The sequence below is a fragment of the Bacillus rossius genome, chromosome 17 (assembly GCF_032445375.1).
Source record: "Bacillus rossius redtenbacheri isolate Brsri chromosome 17, Brsri_v3, whole genome shotgun sequence".
NCBI lineage: Eukaryota > Metazoa > Arthropoda > Insecta > Phasmatodea > Bacillidae > Bacillus > Bacillus rossius.
Window position 1 is genome coordinate 16,780,683 of NC_086344.1, and position 14,077 is coordinate 16,794,759.

Consider the following 14,077-nt stretch of genomic DNA (forward strand, 5'->3'; position numbering starts at 1 on the left):
TCCAGCGATATTTTTGTTAAATCGCCAATACTGTTTTTTTTTATCATACGATTTTTTTTTGGTCGAAGACCTTACATCACCTTATGTTCCGAAATATTTTACAGAAAAAATATTCGATAACATTGAACTTAGCGCAGGGAACCATCTGTTGGTGAATCTAGGAAGTTCATACCAAACGAATTCCCACCAAACCTCGATAAAGGCTTACATAAGTGCCATCTAGCGACTTTTTTGTAAACTTTGCATTTAGAGGGAAAACATTTATTGAGGTACTGCCACCTGCGGAGGAAATATAAACTAAAGAACACTTTTTGAATCGATACATAATTGAAAAAACCTACATTACCCAAAATAACCTAAACTTCATTTACCCTAAAGTCATTTGCCCTACAGGCGTTTGCCCTAAAGGCATTTGCCCTACAGGCGTTTGCCCTACAGGCATTTGCCCTAAAGGCGTTTACACAAAATGTTTGATAATCCCATTCCGACCAGGCTCCGGCATTTGCCCCACAGGCGTTTGCCCTAAAAGAAGTTTTTCGACAGTCGTTTGCCCTACAGGCATTTGCCCTACAGGCATCTGCCCTAAAAGTTGGTGTGGTTTCGTTAATCCAAAACATAAGTGCTTGCCGGCGTTTGCCCTACAGTCGTTTGCACTAAACGGCATTTGCCCTAAAGTCGTTTGCCCTACAGGCATTTGCCCTACGTTTAGGGCAAACGCCTGTAGGGCAAACGATGTGTACCCTTTTTTATATTGAGTGTATAGTTTTAATATTGTACATAACGTTTTTCACCGATTAAGGACTGTTTATATAAATAGTTTATTCAATAACATTGTATTATTATCATTTTATATTCATTTTTTACTTTCACGGTTGTGCAATTATAATGTTTATCTGCAAGAGATGTGTTCCACATGTTTCTATTACAAAGGTTTCGAAAACGCATTAAATCTGCATAATTTGTATGAAAAAATGTTTTCACATTTTTGTTTTGAATTAAAATAATGTTTAAGTTTTTAGTGATTATTTTCATTATTTCATCTTCATCTTTTACGGAAATTCGAACAGACTTTTGTAAATCTTTCAACACTTCACGGAATTAATTTATTGCAGAGGTAACTATAAAGATGGGGACTAAAATTGATAAAGGAAGACGAGAACATTTTATAGTAGAGTTCAAAGATATTGGCAAATTTTTGTCCGCAATGTGAGTGTTCAAAATCTAGGAGTCACTTAATTGATAACTACAGTTTTTCAGCAGCTGCAGTACATTGAAGTTGTCCTCTTAGCAAGACGGGCTGGAAGATTTTTACAGAAATGAGAAACATAAAAAATGTGAGAAACTATATCAGTGTTAGAGTCAACTATGCCTAATAGTACCCCAAAGCTTTACCGCCGTACACCGTGTGCGATACAGCGTAATACAGCCATCCATTAAAATGTATCTCAAAACCGCAGTTTATAGATACCTACTGTCGCTAAAATTATACAAAATCTAGAAAAGTTCATCATGTGAATAAATCAGGTTTGGCTACTTAAGATGAAATAAATATAGATAAAGATTTTAATTGTGTTTTTAATTAATTAGGGAAATTTAATTATTATATCATACACATTAAGTGCACAATGTGAAGATCATTGAACAGATTTCTTAGTCATCAAGGTTTAAGGCGGAGTGAGAGTGTGCGCATATATATAAATATATATAGGCAATTATCTCGATCGCTAGAGTTGCCTTAGCGTCGGAGTGCTTCGGTCACAGCAAGCCTGCGCGATGTGCGTTATACATGTGACAGTGAATTTACTGTAGGTATGTTGTTTAGGGAATGCTGGAGATATGTTACATTTATTCTATTTGGTATATTTGAAGTTAGATTAGTGCAAGTAAGATGAAATTTTAATCACTTTTTACTTGTGAAGAATTTTTGTACTGGCTTCACAAATTGCTCAACAGAACACCCTAAAACTATAATTTAATAAATATTTATATAAATATAAAATTAGGTAGGTATTCCTTCTCACAAATTACGATTTAAGAATTTATTTTTAATTTTACTGGCAACTATTTGGGAAATAAAAATGGGATTCTCTAATGAAGTTTAAAGTCACATACTCTAGGAATCAGACATGACGTCACATTTATAATGAGGCATGATGTATGACATCATATTTTCAGTGCATAAATTATCAAGAAAAAATAGCTGTATTGAATAATAAAAACAACGGTTTTAAAAATACTAACTACTTAGATCAATTGCATTATGATAATTATCAACATATAGGTATAATATAAAAGATATTGACTTTTCTATCACTGTAGTAACATACTTTATTGTAATTTACCAAGGCTACGCAGTCGAGTAGAAAACAAAACGCTTAAAGTGCTGATAGGACGAATGAATTTACGTATTTCTCATAAAAAGTAAATATTGTAATAGGATTTTTGTAGTATAAACTTGTAATGTGATTTTTCACGTTGAAACCTTTATTTCCTGTGCTAATTTGGTACAAGGAACGGACAAAGAAAGGAATATCTTTCCCTCTCCCACTTCCAGGGCCATTCCATCCTCGACCACTTTACCTGTTTCATGTAAGAATGTCTAAACCTTCCTAATGCTCCTCCTTTCCAGACCACCTGCTAATTTTAAAAATCATCCTCGCCTGTCTTGCTGCCCACTGGGTTTCTTAACCTTCTCTCCTTCCCATCAGGTACGAAGACAATCAGAAAAGCAGAGCAGAAAAACTTTTCCTAGCAGTGCGAAAATCTGAATTCCCCGTTGGAAGTCGTTGCAATTAATGTTTTATTTGAAAATGTGTTTATCTGTAGATCGGGTGCATCGGCTATGACATCTTTCATTTGAAAAACAATTAGATAATGCCGAAACATTTATGAACAGCAAAAACGACAGTCGGAACTAATTTTAATTAGTTTTGAAATTTTGTTGAAAACGATATATTAAACTGTGCTTACTTCAGGCCGATATTTTATTCATTTCATTCCAACACTTATTCTCTTTTAAAAAAAAGTGCGAATCTATTTTATTGTGTAATTCGTCTTTAGGGATTTCATATTCTTCATTCGTTTAGAGTGCATATAAAATCAATAATTACCACTGTAATGACTCTTTGTGTTTGAGTGTGAGCATTTCATCAATGAACCATTGCATGCAATGGGAGTAATTACAAGGAATATAATTCCATGCAGAAATATTACTATATACAAGTCAGGCCTACGTATGTATAAGTCATAAAAAAATCTTTGAGAAGGGAAGTCAACATTTTTTTTTTTTACGTCAAATTAATATCATTTAGAAAGCTGGATTGCTATGGCATATAGTAACTCTGTCCTTCCCCAGTCAACCTTTACAATATGTCAAATAAACATACCTTCTTACAGTAGAGTAGTGCAAAGTTAAAACATCTGTCTACTGTAAATATTATCTCTGCGACTGCTTAATTCAGAACTGCAGGAAATACATTATATCAGTTAAGAACAAATGCTGGTTGTATATAAAAATCACCTCTTTATTGCATAAAAATATATTAGTAATCTTTACCAAAGTTCAGCTAAGTGAAAACATCCCTACTTTGCAGTACAGAACAAACACAAAATACTTAATACGCTAATTTTTCCATCGCTAGACATTGATGCATAAGGAAATGGTGATAAAAGTACACACTTAGAAAAATACATTATTTTTTACGGTCATGATTTAGTTTTACAGAATATGCTTTACTTGTAGGAAAGTTAGATTTGTTTTATATTAAATTCATTTCTTGTATTGTAAGCAGACCAAGAGACACAAATTTATTTTAGATAGTTTCTGAAAATAAGACACACTATCAACTATCCAGTTACCACTTTCTTTTTTAAACTTCTTGTACATATTATTTCTATGATATATCGTTGTCAACATTTATCATTCAACGGTTTGTGCTGATAACATCAGCCTGTTTTTGGGAAATTAACAACTTCATATTTTCCAAGTTATGCCACATAAAATTCGTATTTGTGCGAATGCATATTCGTAAGACAGATAACTCAATTAGCGTAAAAATCATTGTTTGTACACGTTTGTGTGTTTTATGTGTGTCTATATTTGTACAAATGTAATGTGATGGTAAAATTTTACTTTGTTGTGTAAAAATACGAAACGGTGGGGTGTTTATTTACAAACTTTAAAATGTGTTGTTTTACACTAGCATATCTGTGATTTTACCAGAATGTTTTAGTTTATTTTAATTGTTTTTATTTTATAACTTGCAATACACGTATGAAATTACATAAAATGTGCGTGTTATTTGGGCCACGCGAAAGTTGGTAGTCTAAAAATAAACCATTATGTTTCTATATATGTACAAATGTAATGTGGTAGTAAAATGTTACTTTATTGTGTCAAAAAAGGAAACGATAGGGCGTTTATACACAAATACTGAAAGGTGTAGATTAAAATTAACATTTTTATAATTTAATATGAAAGTTATACTTTGTTTAGTTGTGAATTGCTTACGCTTCAGAAATGTTCTGTCCATTTGTGTGAAATTAGTTGTAATGTATCGCTTCTTTTTTTTTCGCGTAGCATCGCTTTCCATGTTGTTACCGAAACCAAATGTGCATGTCATATTACACTTTTATTTACAGTTTATTGTTATTTTACATTACCTCGCCAAACCTTTTCAATGCATTTAGAAGTTTACGGATATTATTAATATTTTGTACATACTCCCAACCTTGAATTTTGTTGTATGGTAACTTTAATGATATGTGCAGTTTCCTTTTAAATACAGCTAATATTGTTGTGTTTAGTGCCATTATTTTAATGCTCTGTTAGACTTCATGCATAGTTTTTAAAATCTTGTAAGCCCTGCATTTCCAATGAATTTCATGGTTGAGCTTTCCATTACATCTCTCATTTTTTTAATACAATGTTAAAATTTATCCTGCCACCCACCTCTCATAAAGACAAGTGATATAGTTATCTTACTACTTTTCTATTATTTTCAATGGTTACTTTCGTGATAGCGTGTCTATATTTGATCGCTACGGATATCTTACACAAACTAATAACCTGATAAATTGATGAAAACGGACTTATTAACAGCAGCGACTAACGGTTCAATGCGAGTAATATACTGGCCCTAAGTATTGAAAAAAATGATTGATTTTAAATGTATAGAAATTAGTTATATAAAAAATATTTACTCAAGATTTTTGTTACACATTATTTAATTAGTTTACTTCCCATCGTTTTACAATAAATTTTAGCCACGGCGACGAGTGCATTCTATTACTAAAGTAAAAAAAAAAAGGGAAAAACACATGGTTTTTGTTACGCTTGTTTGATGTACATGAACTTTATTTCTCGGGAATTTAAACATTTACACTAGGCCGAATAAGTATTTTGTATTTTACATTTAAAGTTCATACATAAACTTAGCTGAGTATTATATTTTTTAAGGACTTAATTTGTGGTTTAATAACAAAGTTAATAAACAGAGCGCAATAATAATATTTTCCGGATATCTCTTAAAGATAAAATAGTTTATAGATTTTGAAACATTGTTAAAGCAGTGACTTTTCTAAATGATGTTTATATTCTACTGTAGCTAGCACAGAGGTATCTTATGTCGTATTTTTTACTAAAAATATTCCAAACACGCATTGACGTATTTATTCTTTATAATTATATTAGTAAAAAATGTAAAAAAGAAATACACCTGTTAAAAAATCTGAACCAAATTCGTGTAAATTGCTCAGTCGAGTAGTTAAACTAAAAAGGTAGGTAGTCATACTGCAGCTGGTGATTTACTGGTTCAAATAAAACAAAACTAAAAAACGAAAATAAGTATTATTAAAAGTTAAATTTTTAAATTAAAAAAATATAATACATGCTTTGGGAACCATGTGAGAAGAAGAAGGATGGGATGGGAAGGGGAAGGTAAAGGTAAATAGGTTTTACGTCACACGGTTATGCACAGAAAGGCTTAAGGCGACGGGACATACTGATTTTAATGTGCTCTGAACCACTTGATTCTTTCCTAGGTGCTCATAAATATGAGCCATGCCCCATAGGGTGGGATCGAACCCAAGTTCCTCGCTGAGGACTCGGGAATGGGAAAGGCTGGATCGTACCCGTGAGGGGGAAGGTGGTTTATTAACGGGGTATGTAGAGAAAAAAATTAGGTGGGACGATGTTTGATGCCAAGTTCGTTGATCTAACCGACAAATGGAAAAAAAATTGCGTTAGGGGCGGCTGGGGAAAATTATATTCTTAAGCATAATTACGCAATTATTATAATGTGTAACATTCCTTGAATTTTTTTGCAAGAATATGTACAACGATGTGTTTTCCCCATATTTTTCCGAAGGATTTTTAAGTCATTATAAATATAATAGTGAAGATATGCGAAATAACGACATGATCATTTTAACTCAGGGGGTTATGTAAAATGATCCAATAAATAAATTAAATTTGAAAATATAACCATATCAGATTGTTTCTTAAAACTTTTACAACTAAGTCTTACAACATCATACTGCAAAATGGAACTTAAATCAATACCATAAAAATCCCAAATAAATTGCACTAATAACAAATATTTTTAGATAATAATTTTTATCATTAAGATTATTTATCAGCACGTGTATTAAAAAAACGTCAGCGATTTCTCAGACGTCTGATCCTGCAGTTAACAAATATTACCTTGTCGACGTTTTGGACTGTCGAGCTTCTGGTACCCATCCAGCTTCGCTTGACAAAAACATCGACAGTCCAAAAGGTCGAATATCTCCATACCAGTTCATAGTGGCTTCTTATCCGGAGATGTGTAAAGTAGGTGGTTCCAGGCCTCGCGTCTCCTATAGGCCACAGTAGGGGGTGAGATTTACTAGCCACTCACAGCTAAGGGGCGGAACTTCGTAAGTTGTCGACGTTATTGCTTGTCGAGCTTTTTGTGCCCTGCCTAGCTCAATACCTGCCTGCCTCCCTCCTGCTTGATGTGTTTGCTTTGTTTCCATTTTACTTTGAATGATAGTAAACACGTTTCAAGAAATGTTACACATGATAAACATTTCTTCATGACTTTTGACGTAAAAACTTTGGTTTTGCGATGACTCTTAAACAGTCTTCGAACCAAATTTTTAAGATTCGCTTGCGGTGAGCAATTTTCACTCTTAAACCTATCTCTTCGTTACAAAAGCACGCGATTCATGTACATATTTTAAGAGAAAATACCATCACGAAACACGAAATCTACCTATATTTGCATGATATTTCAGTGCGTAGGATCTTAATGTTTTGAGTATATTTCGTTTGTACAATTCACTCATGTAGAATTATACAACTTTCATAAGTTATATAACAAACATAACAACCATTACCTGAACGTTTCTCGTCCTTAAAAGTTTTTACCTTTTTAATCAATACAAATAAAAGTATTTAAATAATAACATTAATCATACCTTACTGTACATTTTTATATACACATAAATACTGGTGCATTATATTCAGTTTCACAAGTGTTTTCTGTCTTTAAACATATATACATGCATAAGGCTGAACAGCGTCCAAATGATATTGAAGAAATAGTCGTGTCCCTTCCTGGCTCTGCTTGCCTCTACATGATGACGAAAATTGTTTGTATTGTCTTTCATCTGTTAGAATTTTGTAGAGTATTTCTAATACTATGAAGTTAATTTTAAAACCATAGACGATACTAAAAATTTTCTGTCATTCAGAAGATGCCATTAGAAATGGACAGCGAAACATCACTTTCTCAAATTGAAAAGACGCGTTTCATCCTATCAAGCAAGACAAATGTCTAACTAATAAAATTTATGGCAACTATAAAAATCAGACAACTATAAAATTAATTTATGCATGCTGATAATGAAGAGTATGTTTATAAGTAAATTTTTTCCAATACTAATTTGGTATTTTTAGAAATTGATGCAGCGTTCTAGACATTAAAAAATATAAATATTCTGAAAATTTATTGGCTTTGCGGTTAGGTGGGGGCACGTAAGTTGAAGGTGTAAATTTAAGGCGAGAGAGAGAATGGTTATGTTTGGAGATAAACAATGGTTCGCCGTGATGAGTATGACCAGGAAATTTTTTATATATTTTTTCTATACTTTACCCAATAAGCTCAATAAAACTGGAGTAAAAAATAATAATATACTCCTTCCTGGAACTAAACTTTAGAAGTTGGTTCATTTTTTATTAGATGTACTACTTTTTAGATTTTTTAAACGATAATTTTAATATATGATCCCTTGACGTTATAAATGTGTTAAAATAGCGTCTTGAGAAACGATTAGTTTTCGGACTCCCAATTATAGTGGGAGGTATTCCACGCAGCCTTAATCTTTCCGTCATCAAACCCCTCCCAAAATCCGAAGCTAGGTCTGCCACTTAGCGGCGAAGAAGTTGTCAACACTGGAGAAGACACGCGTGTGGAGTGGCGCGTTTCCACGAACTGCAAGTTGTCAAGGCGCCGCGCGGGGGAGGGGGTGCGAGAATCACCAGAACAACAAGAGGGTGGTATGTCCTCCTCACGGGAACAACAAGTCATCAGCAGCGATGGTTCGAGCTGCATTGGCGTGAGAGGACACGTACAAGATGCTTAAACGTGTTAAGTCTGTTTAGTTTTAAGTAAAGAGTAAATATTTGATTTTATATCTCCCGTTGTAATGTATTCGAGTATATTGTCGCGGGTTGAAATTTTGCAGGGTTGTTGAAATCAAATTTAGGGACTTTACTGACGGGACTCTGGGCTGGCTGCTCTGTTCACTCGTCAGCGCAAGTGGCGTGACCATGTAATTGGGGCACGGGGCCGGCGCGGCGCGCTGCGGGCTTGCAGAATTTTGTTTGTTTGTTTGGCCGCGCGCTGGCGCAGCCACGGGCCGCAGTTACTGGGGCGCGCTGTCGTAACAAGCCGCGCGGTGTGGCCTGCACATTGGGGTAGAGGGGGGGTAGTCTTCCCAGATGTTCTAGTTAGTTGTTTAGTAAATTTGACTTCAATAACGAGCTTTTGTTATGGTAGGCGCGGCAGGGCGCGCGAATTTAAGCGCAAGTGATTGGTGACTCGGGGCTCACTCAGGCGGAGGCTATGCGTCTCACCTGTGGTCACGAGTTGTTAGTTCGTTCGTGATGTAGGAATTCAAGCTTTCGGGCGGAAGCTATGGTCGACGCCAGAGGCCACGAGTCGTTTAATTTAAGTTAGGTCATAATGTAGTCGTCAAGCTTTCGGGCGGAGGCTATGGCCCTCGTCAGGGGTCACGCGTCATAGTTTTTAAAATGTAATGTTCGTTCGGGATTTCAAGGGCAGGAGAGGCCCCTACGTTATTTTTTTAAAGTAATCGATCAAGAAAGGCTTTTCGGAAAATGTGAGTATGGACTTATCTTTGTTTTAATTTTAAGTATTAATTATGATTTGAGGTATTCGGAAGGACTAGGGAAGTGTTTAGTGAAGTTCTCTCATTCTCTCTCTTGTAAGGTCGTTCAATCGTTAAGGAAGTAAAGAGATTATTGTTTTAAATTGTAATCCCGCTATTTAAATGTTCTTTAAAATGATGTTGAGTATTTGACTTTAAGAATAAAATAATTTTAATTAAGTATTATGTTATTTTGCAAAATCTCCTTAGTTCAGCTCTCACCAGACATCCTGTACGGGATGACGAACCTATGATCCTAGGTACAGTAAAGTATTTTATGAAGTTAAGACTAGTTGATGCCAAGCGAGTTGTTTCTATGTAAAGAGCTACGATTCTCTCCCCCCTCTGAAAGTGGATCGTGACAGAAATGGCGGTGGCACCGGCTAGGTGCACGTGACAGAAATGGTAGAGTTCGCCGGATAGGTTCTATTTCTGGAGAGAGAGAGAGGTAGATTTTTATGTTTATTATTAAGTTAGTTTCAGCTTCTGATAGCAGGTTATTAAGAGTTTACTTGAGGAGAGGATTACGGAATTTAATCTAAGTGGAGGAAGTCTTTGAGATTTTTTTTTTGACGTAACAGATGATTATTTGAGTATACTTGTAAGGATAAAGTTTATAGTGATAAGTTGTTTTAAGTCGTTGAATTTATTGTAGATTTATATCGGGGATTATTACGTGAGGAGAATACGTTATAAGTTAAATGCTTATTAGAGATAATGCAAGTGGTTTAATTTAATTGAAGTTCATTTTAAGATTGTAGGTTAAGAGAATTATAATTTAAAATAAAGTTTTTTGTCGTAAATAGGAATTATTTTCAAGAGAAGTTTGTTTTGTTTTCGTGCGCGTAGGAGACGAGACGTACGAATTAAATCAGTCGAGGGAAGGATAAACGTTAGAAAGGAATTAAAGAGAAAACGAGAGTTTATGTAAAAGAGAGTTATAGAATTTATAGTGATGTTTTGTTTTAATTAGAAAAATGTTGAGAGTTGTTTCAGAACGACACGTCAGTGGACGTGGCAGAGTGAACACGTGACGGGGAGGTGCTGAGACCTAGCGGAGAACGGAGGAACCGCAAGCGAGGGTTGGCGCACCTGATGGAATTCGGTGACGTCACGGGCTCATACGGAGACGTGGACAGGCCGTGACCTTGTTTTGATCAGCTGTACGGTAACTTAGCGATAAGAAAATAGACTATTGGTTAAATAAATTTAAATTTAAGTGTGTTTTAGGAGAAGAGGAACTTTCAGTATGTAAGTAATTTATTTTAAGAAGTGTATGATGTATAGGCTAGAAGTGTTTCGTTGTAAGTTGTTTATGTTTTTGTTAGTTAAATTCTACCTCGGTTTTAAAAATATTTTTTTGGGATTTGTAAACATTATTAAGGAGGTACACTATAAAATCGATAAGCATTGAGAAAAGTGGGAAGGATAGTTTTTGTGTGTAGAGGGAATTTACTCCAAGGGAACAGAGAGACAAAATTAATGTTTTCATTAGGGCGAGGGACCCTAAGGTGAGGCGTTGTGTCCCTGGGAAGAAAGGGAATTGTAGCGCAGACCATAGGAGATGGGCTGGCTACGTGAATTAAGGGTTAGGAGAATCCTGAGAGTTGTGAGTAGTTTGGGGCAGGAGTTCCCCATGGTAGTACCGAAGTGGCTATCCTGTATGGGATAGGGTACCATTTCAATGAAGTTTGTTGGTGGGGTGAGAGCCCCCTGTGTAGTGGGCCTATAGCAGATAGGCACTACAGTGAAATTTTTGGTTATTTTGTGAGGTAAATTCCCTGGAGGTTAAGTAAGATTGGATTCAGTTAGGAAGGAGGGAAATGAGAAACATTGCTGTAGAGAGTTAGTGTACTTGCCTAATGTGAAATTGAATTTTACTAAATTAATTTAGAAGAAAGTTTAAAGATGCAAGGTAACATTATTATTGTAATAATTGAAAGAGATTAAGAGGTAGAGAGAAATAGGCAGTTTTTGTTTGTAAGTACTAAAGTTTACATATAGAAATTTAGTAACTAAGAATGAATAATAAGTTAAGTCTAGTGTAAAAGTTTTTTTTAAGTTTGTTAAGTTAAGAGTCACAAGTAAATTTTTTTTTAGAGAGAATGTCTTTGATAGGAAGTATTAGAAACTTATGGGAATTTTAGGGTAACATAAATAATGTAGGTAATGAATAATAAATATATGGTAGGTCTTAAGTTAAGATTAACATTTGAAGCAGAATTTAATTAAGAAGAAGGAAAATAAATAGGCCTAATGAAAAGAACAAAAAAGGATTTTATGGTAAAGCATTTTTTTTAAGTAATAAACAATGAATAATAATGTTGTTTCAGGGTAATGTGTACTAATAATACAATTTTTTTTAGGACCAAAGAACAGGAATTATGTAATTTAAATTAACATGTATTTTTGAAACTGTTACAGATTCCTTAAGATGAGCTGAGCAGCAGTCCAGTTTACAAGATGACAAGAGTTCGAGAGACAAGATACAAGATCACTGAAACAAGAGCCAAGACTGAAGATTCAAGAGAAGAGAAAGCTGGCAGCCATGGACTTACAAGTGGAGATTAATAAGGTCATGTAAAGTTTTATTTTTTTTTATGGAAGACAGTAACTGGAGTTTTTTTTTTGTTATAAACATTATTTACAGAACTTTTTAGGTTATAGTAATGTAATGGAACTAGTGAGTTGTGGTAGCTGTCAAAAAGAACTAATACCTTAAGTTTAATTTTTAAAGTTAATTTTCTTAATTTACAGAGGGATTAGTAGTTTTTTTTAAACCTTATTTAGGTTGGAATTTAAATACAATAGCTTATTATAAATGTGTACGAACAGTTCAAGTTCACAGTACTGATAGGTAGGTCAGATGATCTTATTGATTTTGATGATTTGTTGTTTTGAGTTGATTTTTAAGTGTTGTGAATTAGACAATGAAATAGTTCTGAAAACTTAAATTATTTCAAGCTAAGAAATAGTAAAGTTAATTGTAACTCAAAGGACACCAGAATTTAATTTTTTTTTGAATTAGTAATGTTTGAAAATTTTATACTTTACAAGAAAGGTTATAAACAAACAGATCGGATGGAACAAGGATGCAGTAAATCACAATTTCATTTAGAATTATTGATTAGCTTTTGAGGTTATGAAGTAAAAGTAATTATAGTTTAAAAGTTTGAATAAAAAAAAAATGTTTTTTTTTTTATTTGTTTGAAATAGAAAGTTTAAAAGTTAATTAGTCATGATCTAGGTGGGTGATGGGGTGGGAATTGGCCACTCTTTTTCCCTATAACCTCCCTAACATGGCCTTCTATTACAACTAACAGAAATAAAGAAGAAGAAAAATGAAGAATTATTAGTTAGAATGTTTCTTTCATGAAGATACCTGATGAACTTTTACTGTTTGGAAGAATAGAAGCAAGGTTAGTCAGATATTTTTACTCAGAAGAAGAAGAAGATAAAGCAGTTTTATGACTCGACAAGCCAGAGATTGGTGTTTCCCCTCTGCGCTTCTATTGACTACGTTGTTTACTCTCATGGGATAGCTGGTTCGGCACCATGGAGAGAGATTGGTGGGCATTGTGGTTGCCCCCAGAAGAAAAGAAGAGTAGAAGAGGTTATGGGTGGGTCATGTGAACTGACCTTCAACCCAGTTACTTCGTGGGGACTATTTGCTGTATAGAGAAGATCAAGACTCAAGAGTTAGGGAAAATCATTGGAGGTCATGTTTCCCTTCCTTAAGTTTTTCCTATCAAATTATTTGCCTGATTAGATTATGCTAAGGGTGGGATACTTTATGTTAGCAGTTGAATTAATTAATTTTATTTTTTTGTGTGTTTGCATCCTTGCCCATCGATTGCAGTTTAGTAGTTAGTTTTGTATTTGTCAGGCGTGATGGTAATGCCTGTTGATGATGTTTCAGAATTGTAATCTGTTCGTGATGAGGATGGCACAACTCCGAAGCAGATGTGGGGAGAAGTTGTGAGCTGCCCTGGAAGCCAGTCCAGTAGCTGTTGGAGTTGAGTGGTGTTTGCTGATGGCCAGCCCAGGGAGCTACTCTTCTCGACAACACTGACTTCGAGGAGTTGCACCAACCTTCACGAGATAAGAGTTTAATTAATTGAAACACTGTAAGGACACTTAATTTTTTTTGAAGAACGAAAGAAGTATGGTAATAAACGGAAACCGAAAAAAAAATAATAATAATAATTATCAAGAATTTGCACATTGTTTAACGAATACTGAGAAACTAAGAACAGTAATTTAATTTGTAAAGAGAGCTTCACTAACAGAACAATTTTTTTAGAATTGAGAACTCGAGCCTCTGAAGGTTCCTGTGAGAACAAACCAGATAAAAGTTTTACATTTAATTTTATGAATACTTGTTGTTTTAAAATAAATCTTATGCAGAATCTAGATGTATGTTCAGACAGCAAGGAACTAAGAAAATTATTATTTTTGTGAAATGAGGAATTTATAGTTATGGTTTAATGGAAAAAGACAATTTGTAATTTTGAGGTAGCTCGATGGGGCTCGAGCTCTGTGAGGGGAGGGTTATGTCGCGGGTTGAAATTTTGCAGGGTTGTTGAAATCAAATTTAGGGACTTTACTGACGGGACTCTGGGCTGGCTGCTCTGTTCACTCG

The 14,077-nt window shown here is 34.4% G+C and overlaps 1 long non-coding RNA gene across 1 annotated transcript; it reads left to right on the forward strand.

Annotated features, from left to right (window-relative positions):
• The first annotated feature begins 8,714 nt into the window (after positions 1-8,714).
• LOC134540743 (uncharacterized) lies at positions 8,715-13,629 on the forward strand. Its single transcript, XR_010076496.1, has 2 exons — positions 8,715-10,686; positions 11,860-13,629. It is a non-coding gene; the product is annotated as an uncharacterized LOC134540743 (long non-coding RNA).
• The last annotated feature ends 448 nt before the right edge of the window (positions 13,630-14,077 follow it).